The following is a 16,089-nucleotide window of genomic DNA, read 5'->3' as shown; positions in this document are numbered from 1 at the left end:
TTTTGGCCTGTACCAAATCCACTTCCCCCTCTTCAAAGCGAAGTGGAAGAAGTGCACTTAGTCTCTCACAGTTTTACTGTTCACCTGCATTTCACTTTCTGGAGAGGTGGTAATGACTCCTGGTATAGAAAATCTCCTGTGCCATGCCTCTTGAGATTTAATATATGCTGCACAATAAAAGGTGGCCGCCTTGATGGTGGTCAGAAAAAAAATTTCTCTCGCAGATTATTTGAAGTATTTAGTCTAATATATTTTTTTTCAGGTATCTAGATAGCTCTTTAAAAATAAAACAGGTACAACAAAACTGAAGAGACTACTACTGACCGTCGTCAAAGCCGTTCTACACGTGATTTGTGTGTTAGTGCAAGTAACCCAGCTGAGTGCACTGGGTGAGGAAAGTAACCTGAGTGCAGGACTGGCCCACGAGTCTGCCTGGTATCACATGTTGTTCTCCACAATCAGTGTGCATCCTGTATTTTCAGAATTAGTGAAATACTAAATAAAAAACATTTATTTTTTTCTCTTAGAAATGTACAGTTGATAAAATCACAGACTGTGTCTTTTCCTGAATAGGACAAGAAAATAATGATTATGAGAATAGTAAGACATATTTCATATTTCAGCCTGTGTGCAGTTGAATGTGACTCGGAGTTTTGAGGGGAAAGAACAGCTGTATTAGGTGGTTACAGTTCACTGTATTTAGAAGAAATTACTGCACAGAAGTGCTTATTTTGGTGATCAGGTTTTGGTATTTTAAAACTTTCAGGAAGCTTTTTAGTAAATATTTTAATCAGACACATTAAATACATTTCAGCTGGTCTTATATAAGAAAAATAAATCAAAATCTAATTTCAAAACCAATTTTTTCTTGTGCTATCAGGCACATGTGTCTGTTTTATCTTTTTTTTTTTCTTTTCTTTTTTTTTTTTTTTTAATAAAAGTGTGCTTTCTAGGTAGTGAAGGGGAGATTCCTTTCCTGCTTTAGGTTTCCTATAATAAATTGTAGGCTTCTCAGGGCTGGGACACTGACAAAAAAAATGTACATGTATAATTCTGAGCAGAGGAGCAGCTCAACTGGTGTTCTACTTTCCTGTGTAAAATTACTCAGAGCCAGTTTGTGTGGGATCAAGGTCCTTGTTAATCTATTTTTGGCTATACCCAAGGCTGTTCTCATTTAGATATTAGTAAAAATGTTAAGAGTTTTAAGTAGACTTTTGTTCTGCAGTAGTCTCTGTTTCTGAGTATTCTCTGTATTATTGGTTAAATTTGGCTTTGCTGTGATCTCTGAGTTGGGGCTCCATCCTGCAGCCTCCCTGGAATGACCTCGCTGCCCTGAAGGAGGAGCTCACTAAATCAAATAAATGTGGGATCAGAAAAGTGACAAGGTCCAGCCCAACAGCAGGTGTAATGGCAAAGCCTCTGATCTTTGGCTGGTCCCTTGGTACCTGGTAAATAGGTAGGAGCTGATCCAACACAGTAGTGGAGCTTTCTGTTGGAAGAGCTTATGGCAGTGGTTCAGGTCATGATCTTGTTAAGATTATTGTTGTCTTTCCAAAATCCTGCCAAAAACGCTGTTTTAAAAAGTATCTTTATATCCAAAATATGTTACAATTACCTATCTCACTGGTGGGTAAACTGAGGCACGTGGTGAACAAACCTGACATTTTCAGGAATATCAGGTAAAATCTGTGCAGGGCACAGAGTTTTGCATGGACTGTTCCTCGTGTGCGGGATCAGCTGAACCGTGGAGGTAGCGTTGAGGGTACTTGGAGACCTTCTCTCTGCTCGTGAGGCAGAGGACCACTGCTGCTTGCTTGCAAAGTGGATTTTTATTTGTGGTTTGGTTTTCTATTTTAATCATCTCCTTGGGGGGAAAATATGAGTGTAGCGAAATGTCTTGCTTTGGTAGGATGGGATTTTTTCTTTGTTTGCTCCACACACACACTTACAGTGTTGATGGTACTTTGTGTTTATCTTAAAGACAGCATGATGGAAGGAATGTATGTTGCCTACATCAATTCGCTCACCCGTATAAACATTTTCAGGAGGAAAGGCTGTATTTGTGTTTCTACGTTTTGAGATACTCAACTTTTAGACTATTAATGAGAAATTTTCACAGGTGGGAACAGCTGTTTCTGCTGCTCATTTTAACTTTAATGGTAGATTATCCATATTTTTGAAAGCCAGGTAACATATAGTAGGCGTTTGATAACCACAAATTAAAGCAGTCTGGATTTCAATCAGGGAGTAATTTGTGAGGAGAACTGAGTCCTCCTCAGCCCTCTGTAGACCCTATTGGTCTCCCAGCAGCTGGTTGTTGGGCCGGGTTTCCTTGGAGTGTGTTTGGGTCACGCATGACAAATGTGTTTAGAAAATGATACCTGCCTTTTCCAGCACTGCCCAAAGAGATCCTGAATGCACATTTTATGCAAACGTGTAATTTTCAGCAGCTTCCTTAAAAAGTACATTTTAAGATGGTTCATTTGCTATCGTGAAGACTCAGGGTAGAAATGAAGTCTGCTTGCCAAAATACTGCCAAAATAAGGATCTGACTGCCAAATACCCAGAAAATTTATAAAACAGATAAATATGAAAAGAGGTTTAAAGTGTCAAACCCAAGATAACCCCTGCAGCAAAGCAGGATAAAAGCCTTTATTGTTGCTAATCTAAGAGCACATCACATGTCAGAGGTCATGTATTTTACATAAAAGATGTATTGTTTTACATACTCTCAGGAAGGTGAGCCCTGACCTATTATGATGGAGTAGTGTTATGTCCTTTACAGTGCAGAATCAGGAATGTCTTATATGTGTACCTCAGCAAGGCACAGAGGGCTTCCTATACAGCAAACATGTACAAATTTTGGCCCGTGTTGTTCTGGTACTGCATTACAAGAACTGTGAAGAGCTTCTCACTGAAAACATAAAAAATAAAAATGAAATAAAGTGCCAGTGAGCAACAGATAAAACCAATATTCATTTCATCTCAAGGTAACCTTTTTTTCTCCCAGCTAACAATAATCAGGTTTCAATGGTAAAGAAGTAATGCCACATTCTCATTGTGAAAACATTTTTCCTTCCAAAATAAATGGCAAATGAGTTCATATTCTTTTGAAAGAACTTAGTGAAGATTCTGATTTTTCCCAGAGGTTGGTATTTTACTGCTTCAGTAAAAAGCTTCACCTAGTGATGTAAATAGCACAACTTACCATTTGGTGAGTTTCACAAACACCCCCAAAACTCCACATCACTGTGTGAATTTTATGAAATGGAGTTTCACGTAGCTCTGTCTTACACATCCACATGTCACTGACTTTCCGTTTCGTATGAAGTCATCTGTGTCACCAAATTATTGCATGTTTCTTTCTGTCTATATTACATATTACTCTGTACCCCTGCGGCAGAAGACCAACATTTTAGTGAAATTATGTTATAATTTTACTCTGTTAAGGTATTTGGTCAATTGATGTGGAATTAATTCTGAATGCTGTTAGTGGTTTGAGTTAGTAACTTGATCTAAATTAATAAACAAATGTTTTTCTTTTCTCTTGTACCATATGTTGATCCCAATTACATGAACAGAAAGTAGCAGATTGTCATGTTTCTTAAAAGATTACATACTCTTTTGCATAAGAGAGAGTACACAAGATGCAGTAATATACAGGGTAAAAAAAACCTACACGTGCTGTTTTCTCCCTCCTACTTTTTATAAAGATACACTTTAATTATTCCTCCTTTTAATACCCACTGCTCTCACCACCTTGGCATGCTTGGCGTGCTCTTGGTAATGCTTAATGAGAAGATATCCCAAGACAGTAAACAACTTCTTGAATTAGGAAGATGCAGCTAGTTCTAAAATCTCATCTAGGACCGTGTCTCTATGGAAAAGGATGAGAAAAAAGAAAGGATCCAGAAGATAAAATAGCAGCAAGTACAAATGGTCTTAAAATGCCTTAAGTAAGGAGAACCCATGCAGACAATAGTCAGATTTCTGAAACAAAGAACTGAACTCATTTATTATTCAAACTGAAAATAGATTGATAGACATCAAGATTAAGAAAGTTTATGTTAGAGAACAAAGATGTCTCATCTCCATGGGGTTTTTTGCTTCTCTTTTTCTCCTCCCAAAGACCAAGTTGTTTGTGCTGAACTGAAGAACCTCACACTAGCTGGTACTGATAAGCAGCAGTCCTGTGACTTGATTGTTTTTATTAACTCTCTCTGAAAGTCATTCACCATTAAACATGATTAGATTCATTTGTTGCTTTATTTATGTTTGTACTTGCAAATGTGGTGCCAATGAAAATGCTTTGGGTGCTGCTGCTGACACTGACCCAGAGTCACGTGTGTTACCTCCTTTCTCTGCAGGGTAAGAAGAGTGACCTTTTTGGGTGGCTGTAACTGAAGATTGCTTTACAGGAGCAACTGAAGAAGGTAAATACAGATATACTGTTTTTCACACAATTTTTGAAGTATGTCTGAACAAAGGATCTGATCCTGCAAACCCCAGGACCGTACCTTAGTTGCACAAGTAAAGGCTTTTCTGGCAACATGGATAAAGTTTGCAGCATTGGGCTTGGAGCTTTTCAAGTAAATGCTGTGCCTTGAAACCCATATTTTGCCTGGGAAGCTAATGGTTTAGGTGTCCAGTTGCATTTGAGGAGCAAGGCAAAAAAGATGCACATTTTGGCTTTCAGCCATGTTCTGAGAAGGCTGTTTGGTAACTGGGCAAAGCTTCTGTGGGAATGGGAAGACCCTGCTCCAGCTGGTCTTTGAGGCAGCTCCATGGTCCGTGGGTGCTGGGCTGGGAGAAGCAGCAGCACAGGCCGTGGCAAGGTCCCTTACTGAGGCAAATCCCTGGGGAGTGGTCAAGTCAGCTTCAGTGCTACTTCATCCTCGGCTGAGACGCTCCTGGATTTACAGCAGCACGTCGAGCAGAGCAGGAGAGCAAAATTTAGCTGTTAATTTGATTGCTTATTATCACTGCAAAAGTTAAAACACATGCTTTTTAGTCTTTTGGAGCACAGCAAAAAGGAAAGAAATATCACTCTCTGCAAAATGATTTTTATTTAAAGCAGCGTGAAAGTCCCTTGCTTCTAAATTAACTCCTTGCCTCTCTTCTGGTCCAAAGTTTCAAGTTGGGAAGGAATATTAACATCACAAAAGTGGTGATTCACAAAATTAACTTGCAGAAGAGAAGAGTAACGCAGATCAGTGTTTGGTACTGAAGGGTGTCATCTGACTGAGGTTCATATGGCTGCTTTATAATCACCTTCTTTCAGAAATTAATAGTCGGTTAAGCACCATAGCAACAAGCAACACTGATGTAAGCGCTGAGCAGTGGCTGCTGTTCGCTGTGATGTCAGTGCTCGTTAGTGCTGTTCTCTTGACCTTGTTTGAATATAAAATGGTGATTTCATTTTAAACTTAGAATTTTACAGAATGACTAAATGCATTGGAGTGAATTAGAGCTATTTTTATTTTTAATTTTATTAAAATGTACTTGAAGGGGGAAAAAATGTCCCTGTTCTCTTCTGGTTTAAATTAAAATAGATCTGAGGACGAAGTGGGATTTTTTTTTTTTTTTTTTTTCAGTTCTTTGTTGCCAGAAATATCTATTTAGTTAGGATGAAATTCATAAAGTTCAAGTGAATATTGCAATCCTTGGCCATGCCAGTGGTGTATGTCAGCTATATGATATATGCCTCTCTCCAAGACTTGAATCTTGCTGGTTTGTTTTTCATTTATGGTGGAGCCCATGAAGTATTAGATGTATTTCAGCTATTGGAGAAGATGCAGATCCTGCAGTTTAAGGAGATAGTGGTTCCTTGCTCTGCAGTGTTGTTCCTCCTTTGAGTTTTTGTGAAGAAGGGAAGAATTTGAAATCCCAGGTACATCAGAGGGCCTCAGCATTAATGGGACTCTTGTTCTTAGTTCATGTGTGGCTGTGTCCTATGTGACCCAGGAAAACAAGGAATTTTGGTGGTGTTAAATGCAGAACACTGCCTTTAGACTCACCTGAAGCTTGTAGGCCGTGTCTCCAAAAGCAGATCTGTTTTGTACTACTACCATCAGTGCACCACTCAGGCACACATCCCCTCTGTCACTCATCCTTCAGCAGAAAGCAGTTTGGGTGATTCACAGAATATGTCACTGGAAAAGACCATTAGATTTTTCAGTCTGACCTCCTGTGCATCATAGGTTATTGATTCTCCCCCCTGAGTAGAGCTGGTAAGCAGAGTTCAGCCAAACTGTGCTTCCTAGAAGCTGATCCAGGCTCAAGGGGAAGACAGTAAGGACTGGAGAGCCATGGGGCAGCTGTGGTGTGTGCAGGTGGATCTGTGTTCAAGGATATGATTTCAAACTGCTCAACAAAATTTAAAACTTAATAGAAAACAAGCTGTTCAACGTGTCCTTTAATGTTGGGACTTGTTTCTCAGAGAAGGTTTGGCTCTGTCCTGCTTGTACCACAGTGAGGGGTGCAGTTTTCAACAAAAACCTATTTATTGCAGGATCGGTCTGTAATCTTGCAACATATTTCATAAAATAAAGCCATAATGAATGATATGTGGTCCAAGAAACTGGATGTCAAATTTAAACTGGGCGAGAATTGAAACCGCTGAGATAATAAACCATGAGAATAGGAGATAGTAATGGAAATAGTGATAGAGTCCTAATTAGAGCAGTGCCACTGAAACAGGGAAGGTTAAGGGTTTGGTTGATTGAGTTTGAGCTCAATTGCTTGATAGCTTAATTTCAGGTGAAATCCCATCTCCTGAGTTAGCGGTTAAGCCGCTCAGAGCAGTTGCAGAGCAGGACTCTACTCCTTGAGGAGCAGCTGCGTGGCCCCAGGCGTCCCAGCCCTGCGTGTGAGCCTGGCCTCGGGCATGCGGGGTGGGAGGCAGCTCAGAGCTGGCAAAATAGATTTTTATTCTGCATGCTTTGTTTGCTTTCTTTTTTTCCTGTGAGCTCCAAGGAGCTCCGAACAGAAACACAAGTAACAGAACAGATACAGCAAGGGGCTTTGATAGTTAAACCTCCAGAATTAAGATGTTTACATTCTCCCTTTATTTAGCACTGTTAGGCATAATGCCTAATTATATGCCAGTTTTTCCTTAAAGTAAGAGTTCGAAATGTTTGATTTGGGGAGAAGGGAGGGGAAACGGATTTTTACAGAATTATGGACAATAATTAGTTAGTTTTCCAGGAGAAGTCACTTGTTTAAATGTAGTAAAAGCATTTTCAATAATCAAACAGCATTCAGTGAGCTGTTGTAAATCAGGGATAGCTTGCATGCTGAAAAATTAAAAACTACAAAACATGCTACTAAAATTGTACATTATTGATAACAAAAGGCACATGTAGACTTTTAAGATAGCAAAGATAGAATCCTTTAGAAAACCTTTAATGGCAAAAAAATCAACACAAAGGATTTAGCAAAGTTGCACTTAGTTTAAAATTTCAAATCTTAATGCTTGTCAGAGTTAAATGCTGATTAAATATTGATAATAAACCAGAAGCTGCCTGCTGTAACTCAGAGCTGAATGAGATGATCAACAGATAAATCTGTGGGTTTGAGCTTTAACTCTCTTATATAGGTGTATTTTCTCCTCCCTTCCCTTCAAGCCAGGAGAAAAGTTACAAGGACTTTTTCTCCTAAACCCAATACAAAAAATGGACTGTGTAGTTGGTCTATATGAAAAACAAAGTGGACCAAAAAAAAAAAAAATTACTTTTTTCCAACTTTGTTCCATTAGGAAGAGAAATGCTTCTGAAACCAGGTTATCAAGTCACTGTCCCACGTCTTTGCTGGCCATTGCAAAAAGTCAAAACCCTGAAACAAACTTTTTCAGACACATTTCTGCTTATGAAAGGCTCACCAGCATGTGAAGTTTCTCCCCAGCACTCTTCCTTGCTGGTGACTTCCAGAAGATGTGCTGGTGATGTCCTTAGTCCTGTTTTTTTGTACTGGCTTGGGTCACAGGAATGTTTGCACATCAGGCAGTGGGAAGTTGGTAGGATGATATTTTTCTTAGTGAATTTGGCACCTTGACTCTTCCTGCTTTTGACCTAAAGGTCTTACAGCATATTAGAGAGCAGAAACAGCTCCTGTCCCTAGAACATGTGGTGGGCAGCTACTTCTGAAAATGGGTCCTGAATATGGACTGGAATGCACTCACAAGGAAGTCTGGAACAGAACAGACAATCTGGTTCTTGGACATTTTCTCCAGTGTTTGCTCTTCAGTGGGCCCAAATTACATAGAGCTGTACTGGAAGCATTTTGCATGAGTTCTTGTGTCACCCTCAGCAGGAAATAGGGACTGGGGAGACAGATCCCACTGATTCTTACTGCTGCCTTGCTGGTGGAGTGATCAGTGTCTGTCAGGCCTCATCTAAGACTGGGTTTATTTACTTTTGGATTGTTGAGAGAAGTTGTAATATCCTAATTGTTAAGAACTGAGTTACTAGAAGGTCTTAAGGTCAGACCTTTTCTTAAGGTTCAAAGGTACAGTGTGATGTAAAGTGTTTCTGTAATCATTAGTAACAGAAATTACATTACGTGCATGTTTTGGGGTACACCCTAAAAAGTTTTTGGGTGGGTCATTGGAAACACAAAGTGTTTGAAGACCTTACCTATTTGAATGAAAAGTTCGGTCCAGAGGTGTGTGAAGCTGTGACTTTTCTGAAGCAATTGGGTCAAGAAGATGTAGAAAATAGATTAAGACATTTTGGGATAATTTAAGAAGTATCTGAGCAAATCTCATTAACATGGCCCACTAGCTTGCTGTATTGAAGACTTCAAAGATCTGTCAGAGGAGTTCTTTCTGTGCTATTGTCTGCCAGCATTAGCAGTCTCGAGAGAACATGTTTCTTTTGTTTTCTTTTGGCCCATTTAGCTTTTCTTCTTTTTCTTCTTAATATTCCTTAATATCTTATAAATCTTCAAGTGGGTTGATAGTAAAATATGTTTCTCTGTTTTAAGATAGTCAGTAGGAGGTTTTGATCCTCTTATCTGATGCTTTTGGACCAAATCTTTCTGGTCTTCATGAAGACTGTTAAAGTGAGCAAGATTTGGCCAGTGTTTTGCATAATCTCACAGTGTTTCTCCCATTAGTTTATGTGGATGTTCAGTATGATCCTCAGTGAAATGCAAGTGCTGAGCTGTATGACCTAAATTGCATTCAAAGTACCATCACCCATTCTGAATCCCTGAAGAACATGGAGCTCGAGGCTGACACACCTCTAGATTAGCCTCATCTGCACCCCCAGATCAAACAGCTGCAGACATTGAAACAAATGCATGTATTGAAAATGGCCCAACATGTAAAAGCTGTGACTGCAGATTGAGCAGCCAAAAAAGGGTGCACTGATGTTTGCCAGTACAGGTACACCAAGGAAACAGCTCATAATACACCATGTGATGCAGGCCATGCAATTTCTGGCCTGGTTCTTCAAAACCAGGCTGGATAATATGTCAGAATGTGCTGCATTTTATCACAGCTTGACTGAGGAAAGAATTGGGAATGGCATAGGCAGGAACAGCATTGGTCTGTTACTCCAGAACCAAGGTATGACCTACAGATAGCCTGAACTCATGCTTGGTCTCAAACACAGAATGTGATGGAAATAATCCAGTTTCAAGGTTTCCTGTGGGAGCAGGCAGTGAACTCTGAATTCAGAGCTGTAGTAATACTTTGTGCAAGTTATGCTGCTGGGCCAGTGGATCCAGTGATGTTTTTCACCTGCTGAATAGGCTTGGTGGGCTTCCAAACACACCAGTGATGTCTGCTGGGGTCTCATGGCCATGCCTGTCTCTCAGCACAAGGGCAAGAGCCACTTGTAGACTTGGAACCTGCCTTTAGAAAACTCACATTGCAGACGGTGCACGTTCCTGTGTTACAAAATCTAGAGATGTGAGAAAATTACTCCAGAAATAGATTCTTATTGCGTATTTTATTTGGTCATCTGTAAGGTCACTGCCTGTTGCCTTCTCCCACACCAGAAGTATATCTTCCATGATATTTAAGTTATTGTTGTACTGCGATGGCAGCCATGTTTTACAAGTGTTACAAGACCAGTGATGTCAGTGGGCATTATGGGAGGCCACCCTCTTCATCTTGTAGCTCATCTTAGAGCAAGGGTGCTAAAAAGAAAAGAAATAAAGTTATTTTTTGCTCCTGATTGCCTGCCCGTATTTCTCATTGCAACATATGAAAGCATTTTTCACTCAGATAATGGCAGGAACTTCAGACACCTCTGAGATGTTTAATTGTTCAGTCTTTCTCCTGGTGCAATCTGTGAATTTTAATTTGTGGCTCTCCCACCTCTGCTGGCCCTATACTTTTCAGTGTGTTTTGCGTAATATTGCTTAATTGCTCAAATGGGTCATTTCTTACTCTGAGCTCACTGTTTATTTTTTTAGTAGGGTAGCACAAACATTTGGACATTTGTAACTAAGACTCTGATGTCATTTCCATTGCAAACCCTTAATATCCATAGTTTATAATATGACTTTTCAGAATAGATTTTTGTTGAAATATGATAATCTCTTTTTTTTTTTTAAAGGGTAGAATTGTTAACCCCCCCAAAAAAAACATAAATTGGCATCTTTTGAGTAATAGGTCTATTTCCTTCTCCCGTCATACCCTTTTTGTTAGTTTTGCTAGCCCCTGTGTTTATCTTTATTAGTTGTAATACAAGTGTTTCATCTAATCCTCTGACTTATTAAGGGTTATTGGATCCCAGCATTGGAAGGAAGTGTCTGTGGAAGGGCACAGCATTTCCTGCTCCTGGGGCACTTCCACCAATGGAACAGGGCCACAGAGTTGTGACATTAGTAATTGTCTGTAAAGATCTTAGAAATAGAAAGTGCTACATTTAAAAGCCAACGACAGCATAAATCAATAATATGGGCAATGAGACCATTTCCGGTTTTGGGGGGGTGGGGGACTTTTTAACCCCTTTTTAGTTGGTTTGTGTTTGTTTTATTGCTGTCATCCTCCATTTAAATTTTATTCCAGTAATTGGGAAAGGGAATTTTATTGGGAAAATTTTGCTTCTAAAGAGTTATTGAATGTGAACTGAACGTTATGAAAAACAGTGTTATTGAAAAGGAACAGAAAAATTATCTCTGAAAAAGTGCAAATTCATTTGCATCTTTGTTCCTCTTTAAGATCCAATAGCCAGCAAGAAAAATGTGGTTTTATTGTTTGTTTCCTTTTTTTTTAAGGAGGGAGGGTGATTGCTTTTGGTGTTACTTGCTTAGAGAGTCCAAGGCTTTGAGCTTAGTTTTGGAGAACATTAAAATAAGCCCATAGGAGGTCTTGTAAAAGTTGTAAGAAATTGTAAGCATGTCTGCTGAGTCAATTATATGAGACAAATTGCCAGGGTAAGGCTGCAAGGTTCCAAACTTGTTATTTACTCTCTGCTATCTTTAAACCAATTCATTTCTGCCTTTGATTTCACAGCAGATAAATACATGTTTTGGGAGAAAAAAAATACTAATTAGACAAAATATTAGTTAAAACTGAAAGAATTACCTGGATTTTCATTAATGTAATTAAAAGGAGAGTCTGGCCTGTTCTTCTTTGGAATGGCGAATATCTGAGAGAATATAGTTTAAAAATGCAGACTGGCTTTTTTGTTTCTCCTCAATGAGACTCAAGTGCACAAGGCAATTTTTTTTTTAAGATAACTTGAAGTTTACTAATAAAGTTACTAGTGTTTAAAAAAATTACACATATTGAATCTCTGAGACTATTCACGATTCTTTCCCATTTTTTAACTCTGCAATAAGTTTCAGAAAACTGCATGAAGAACAGTGCAAATCGAACATGTGCGTGGTGTAAATCCCATGTGTATAGTGTGTGCGTGCTGAATCTTGCCAAAATTTGTGTTCTGTGTTCATGATCTGCAGGCCAACTGGAGCAATGCTGCTCCGTAAGGTGCCATGGTTAACTCACCTTGAAACACATCCAGGTCAGCTGCCAGATTTTCTAGATACTTGATAAGGTGAAAAAGCCCAGTAAAGTCCTTTTCCTCCTTTGCCAGCACAGTTAGGGTGGAAAGCTCAGAGAAGCTGGGTAAATAGTTTGGTTTATTAGATCTGGCTGTGTTTGAAGATGATACGGAAGTCCTGCAGTGATTCCTGGGTGGGCAGGGCTGTGGTGTGGTGCTGTGCTACATCCCCCTGCATCCCAATGTCACTTGTACTCTGTCACTGGAGGAACCAGAAGCTCTGCCAGAAGCTACCAGTTGCCCTCTTAGGAAGAGAGTAGGACTGTACCAGCTGTATGATGAGATACCACGTATCTGCAGGGGGAGTATCTCCACAGGTGGCTGTATCTCCACAGGTGGCTGGGGCTGTAGCTGTCCCAAATCTCCTGCTCCCCTGCTGCTGCCATTGCAGGACAGCACATAGTTGGCCAGGTGAGAAGTCCTCCAAGAGCAAGTGTGACCATGCCCACCTGCAGAGAGGATTGGCTCCCAAAACAAGGAGCACGGAGTTAGAGGTGTTCACCGTGAAGCACAACAGTGGGTGGGCTGCTGATGCTGTGGGAGGAGGTTGTGCGGGAGCCTGTGATGTGTAAGAGAAAACATCAGTGGGACAGTAAGTTCTTCCCCCAGGAGGAGGGAAGGGAAAAGGTCCCAACAAGCTTTGTGGACATTTGAGGAGACCTCTTTAAAAACAACTGTAAAGAGACTCGTCCTCTGACATTGACATCCTGTCTGGTCACCGCCCATGAAGAGTGATCTGTGGCATCATCTGGGCAAGACCTTAGAGTATCTCTGCAGGAGAACTAGAGTTTGTCATAGTTTTGTATTGGGTTTCCCTCAGCGTGTAACTGGATGCATTAACAGTGACATGATCCCGGTGTGACCTGGACTTTAATGGGTTTGAACTTGGAACTGTTCAAACATTAAGAAAAAGCCCTTGCTCCCTGCATGTATTCAGCAGCTGCTTTTTATATGCAGAACCCAGAGCTGCAAAGGTTCACCGGTGGTGCATTTTCAACTTTCAGATGAAAAGGACTAAATAACTGCCAAAAAAACCGGGCTATTTCTCTCCCGATGCAGATGTGTGACTGCTAGGACATGCATACATCAAAAAGACAATGTGCCTCTGAGCAGTTAAAAACCTACTGCTTTGTTTTGTTTTGCTTGGGGCAAACAAAATGTCAACCCCCTCAATCTTGGGAGAGGGTTTTCGCTGTTAATGTGTCCTTTGCACAGAGCTTGAGCCCACGAGACAGGATTTGGGGTTTGTTTCCTACCCTTGCAGCTGACTCACTCCATGGCATGGGGACTGTTTGTTCTGGACAAGGCTTTCTTGGGATTTTTTTTTGACTTTGCACACTGCCAGCTGTGCATGATGTACCATCCAGAATATGCTCTTTATCCTATGTCAGACCTTAACTGTGGCAACAAGGCAGTGATTTGATTTTCCTGTCTGCAACAAGAGCCAGATTTGCCCCTTGCCCTCCAGAGGGACATTGCAGGTTATGTTATCTGGCTGCTGTGTGCTCAGGCAGCTCAGAAAGGTACAAATTGTTCCTTTCAAAAAAAAAAAACCACCAAACCCGAAGCAAAATCTCCCCCCAAAACCCAGCAACAAACCCTGCAAGGCCTATTTTTTTTCAGTTTTGAAAGGTGTCCCATTCCTTTCCTGCTTAGCCACACACCTAAAGCAGTTTCTTTACCAAGTTTCTGCTTGAAAGGAATTCCATTTACAAAGTTATCAGCTACCTGCAAACAGATGGGCATAAGGGAAGGCCTCATCCCAGCCTGGGCTCGTGTTTCACATGGAGCTCTGCAGTAATGATGGAGAAGTTAGTCACCTGCCAGCAGAGTCATTCCCATGGAATGATGATAGAGCGACCCGGAGTAAAGATGTCTGTTTGGAGAGCTGTTGACAGATTTACTGACCACCAGGTCAGACCACATTGCCCTTTCTTTTTGGTATTATGAATTACTATGCATCGAGTTTACTTATTAAATTGTTAGCAAGTTGTGTTGTATCGTGTCCCTGTAGTGTCACCAAAGTCACCCTGCCTCACCCCTTCTCCCTCCTCCCCAGCTCTGCTCCAGGAAATCCATCTCCTGCTCTTCCACAGAGTCACAACAGTGCTACCTTCCCTACATAATACTTTTCTTTAACTAGGGATGTAAATCCTTGGTCTACAGACCTTTGGTTCAGTTTTTTCCTTAAAACATTAATGAGCTTTTTAGGTTTTTTGGAAAAAAGAAAAGCCATTAATGATGACATGGTATAAAAATGTAGCAGCTAAAGCATATGTTCTGTTGGTTTGCCTTGTCTTATAGGAACATCATTTTTGCACATCACTATTAACAATGCAAACACCCTGAAATGCTAATAGCACTAGTAAGCTTTTAATTCCATGGAATTTATTGCTTGCTGTATTTCCATGAATTTATAACGCTTTGATTCTTAAGAGCCCCATTTAATCAGTTTTGCCTGGCACAGAACATAATAAACAACTTGCTGGTGCTAAAGTGCCACATGGGGGAGGCTGCTAACAAGAAAGTTAAATGCTTCTGCCACTAGCAGTTTCTTCGCTGTATTTTTCATGAGCTGTTACTACCAGTAATGTACTTTGCTGGCTTTAGAGCAGTGGTTAAACACAGTGACAAACCAAACAGCGCTCCAGCGCTGTAAACACCCAAAGCAATGCCATTTTTGTTCAGAGCTACATTTTAAGCCAGACTTGAGACTCAGTGGCATTTTATAGTGATCAGGGATTTTTTTCTTTTTTCCAAAGGTCTCCCTTTTCTTGATAATATGGTGCTTTTAGGAATAACTAGTGAGTGGTATTGATCAAGAAAAACAGTGTGGGGAGAGAGGGAGAGAAAAAAGAATTGAAATACCTTAAAAACAGTTCTTGTTTGTTTATGCTGTTTGACCATCAAAGTACAAAAAGACTGTCCTAGTAAAAAAATAGCAGATTATCGAGTGCTTTAAAGCAGAAAATGTCATTTGAGTCTCAAAACTGCACCAACTTTGTATAATTACCCTTTTAATTATCCCCAGTGGCCCATGAAATTTGTAAAATAGAGCATTGAGAGTTTGATTTACTTACATGTTGCACTTTAGTGTTATGCTCTTAATGAATATTGTTTCGCACTAATGTCAAGCAGAGATTGCTGAGTGCTATAGAGAGGTGCATGCTGCAGAGCTGGGTATTCAGCGGGGAATTGTGGAAACTCTACCTTAAATGAAGAGTATCTATGTATCTAAAGCAATGTGCTATAATTTTTATTGCCTGAATGGAAACTATATTGATTTTATCCTCTGCATGCAAAGTAGTTTACTATATTTTCTTTATTTAATCATGCCAGAGAATGAACCATTTTTAGGGCAATTATTTGCTTTTGTGTCAGCATCTTCCTTGTTATGGAGAATAGTTACATCCTTCCTCTGAAGGACCAGAACTTGGAAGCAAGCTCTTTAATTTGCCCTTAGGACCTAACTGGTTTAGCCTCTGGTAATGGAAATAACAGCAATCAATATTTGATGTGGGGTTTCTGTGGGGTATCCAAATATCGTTTATTGCCAAGAAATTGCTGGAATAAACTTGTGGGAAATGTAATCCAAAGTGTGGCTGGAAAACCCAGCTAAATTAAACTGGCATCTTCAAAGGTGAGTGGAAACATCAGTGAACAGTAAGAGTAAAAAGAAAGCAAGCAGAGTCCGAAGGGTTAGATAATAAGATGTAATAGCTGGTGACCTCTAAATTACTGGTACAAATCTGAGCAAGGTGGGGACTCAGCAGAAAGTATTTGCATTTGAAAATGGTCATAAGATGCTTTCAAGAAATGCCTGATCCTCAGGATCTATCTGCTGACAAGCTGGGGTGATTGGATACTGTGGGTGAATGGCTCTTGGAAGGATGGGCTGCCTTCCTCTTGCCTCCCTTTCTTCTCTCACCTTTTGAATTTAACAAGTGTTACGATCACTGTCAAGTGCTGGTACGGGAGACGGGACCAGGGGTACAGCTACTTTGGCACCTCTAGGAAAGTACATGACCAGATACCTCCAGAGAAAGTGGAAAGTCTGCCGTTTTACTTTTCC

At 40.2% G+C, this 16,089-nt stretch overlaps 1 protein-coding gene across 4 annotated transcripts in view; it reads left to right on the top strand.

The window, feature by feature from the left end:
* Window positions 1-16,089, top strand: part of FOXP1 (forkhead box P1) — a 381,899-nt gene that overhangs the window by 157,420 nt on the left and 208,390 nt on the right. For all 4 annotated transcript variants that reach the window (XM_082288840.1, XM_082288838.1, XM_082288839.1 and 1 more), the window contains exon 3: window positions 4,368-4,433. The gene's annotated coding sequence lies outside the window, so the exon portion shown is untranslated. The remainder of the gene's footprint in view (window positions 1-4,367; window positions 4,434-16,089) is intronic.

This window comes from Coloeus monedula, assembly GCF_965178545.1.
Source record: "Coloeus monedula genome assembly, chromosome: 11".
NCBI classification, from domain to species: Eukaryota; Metazoa; Chordata; class Aves; order Passeriformes; family Corvidae; genus Coloeus; species Coloeus monedula.
Note: the sequence above shows the minus strand (reverse complement) of the source record. Positions and strands in the feature narration are given on the sequence as shown.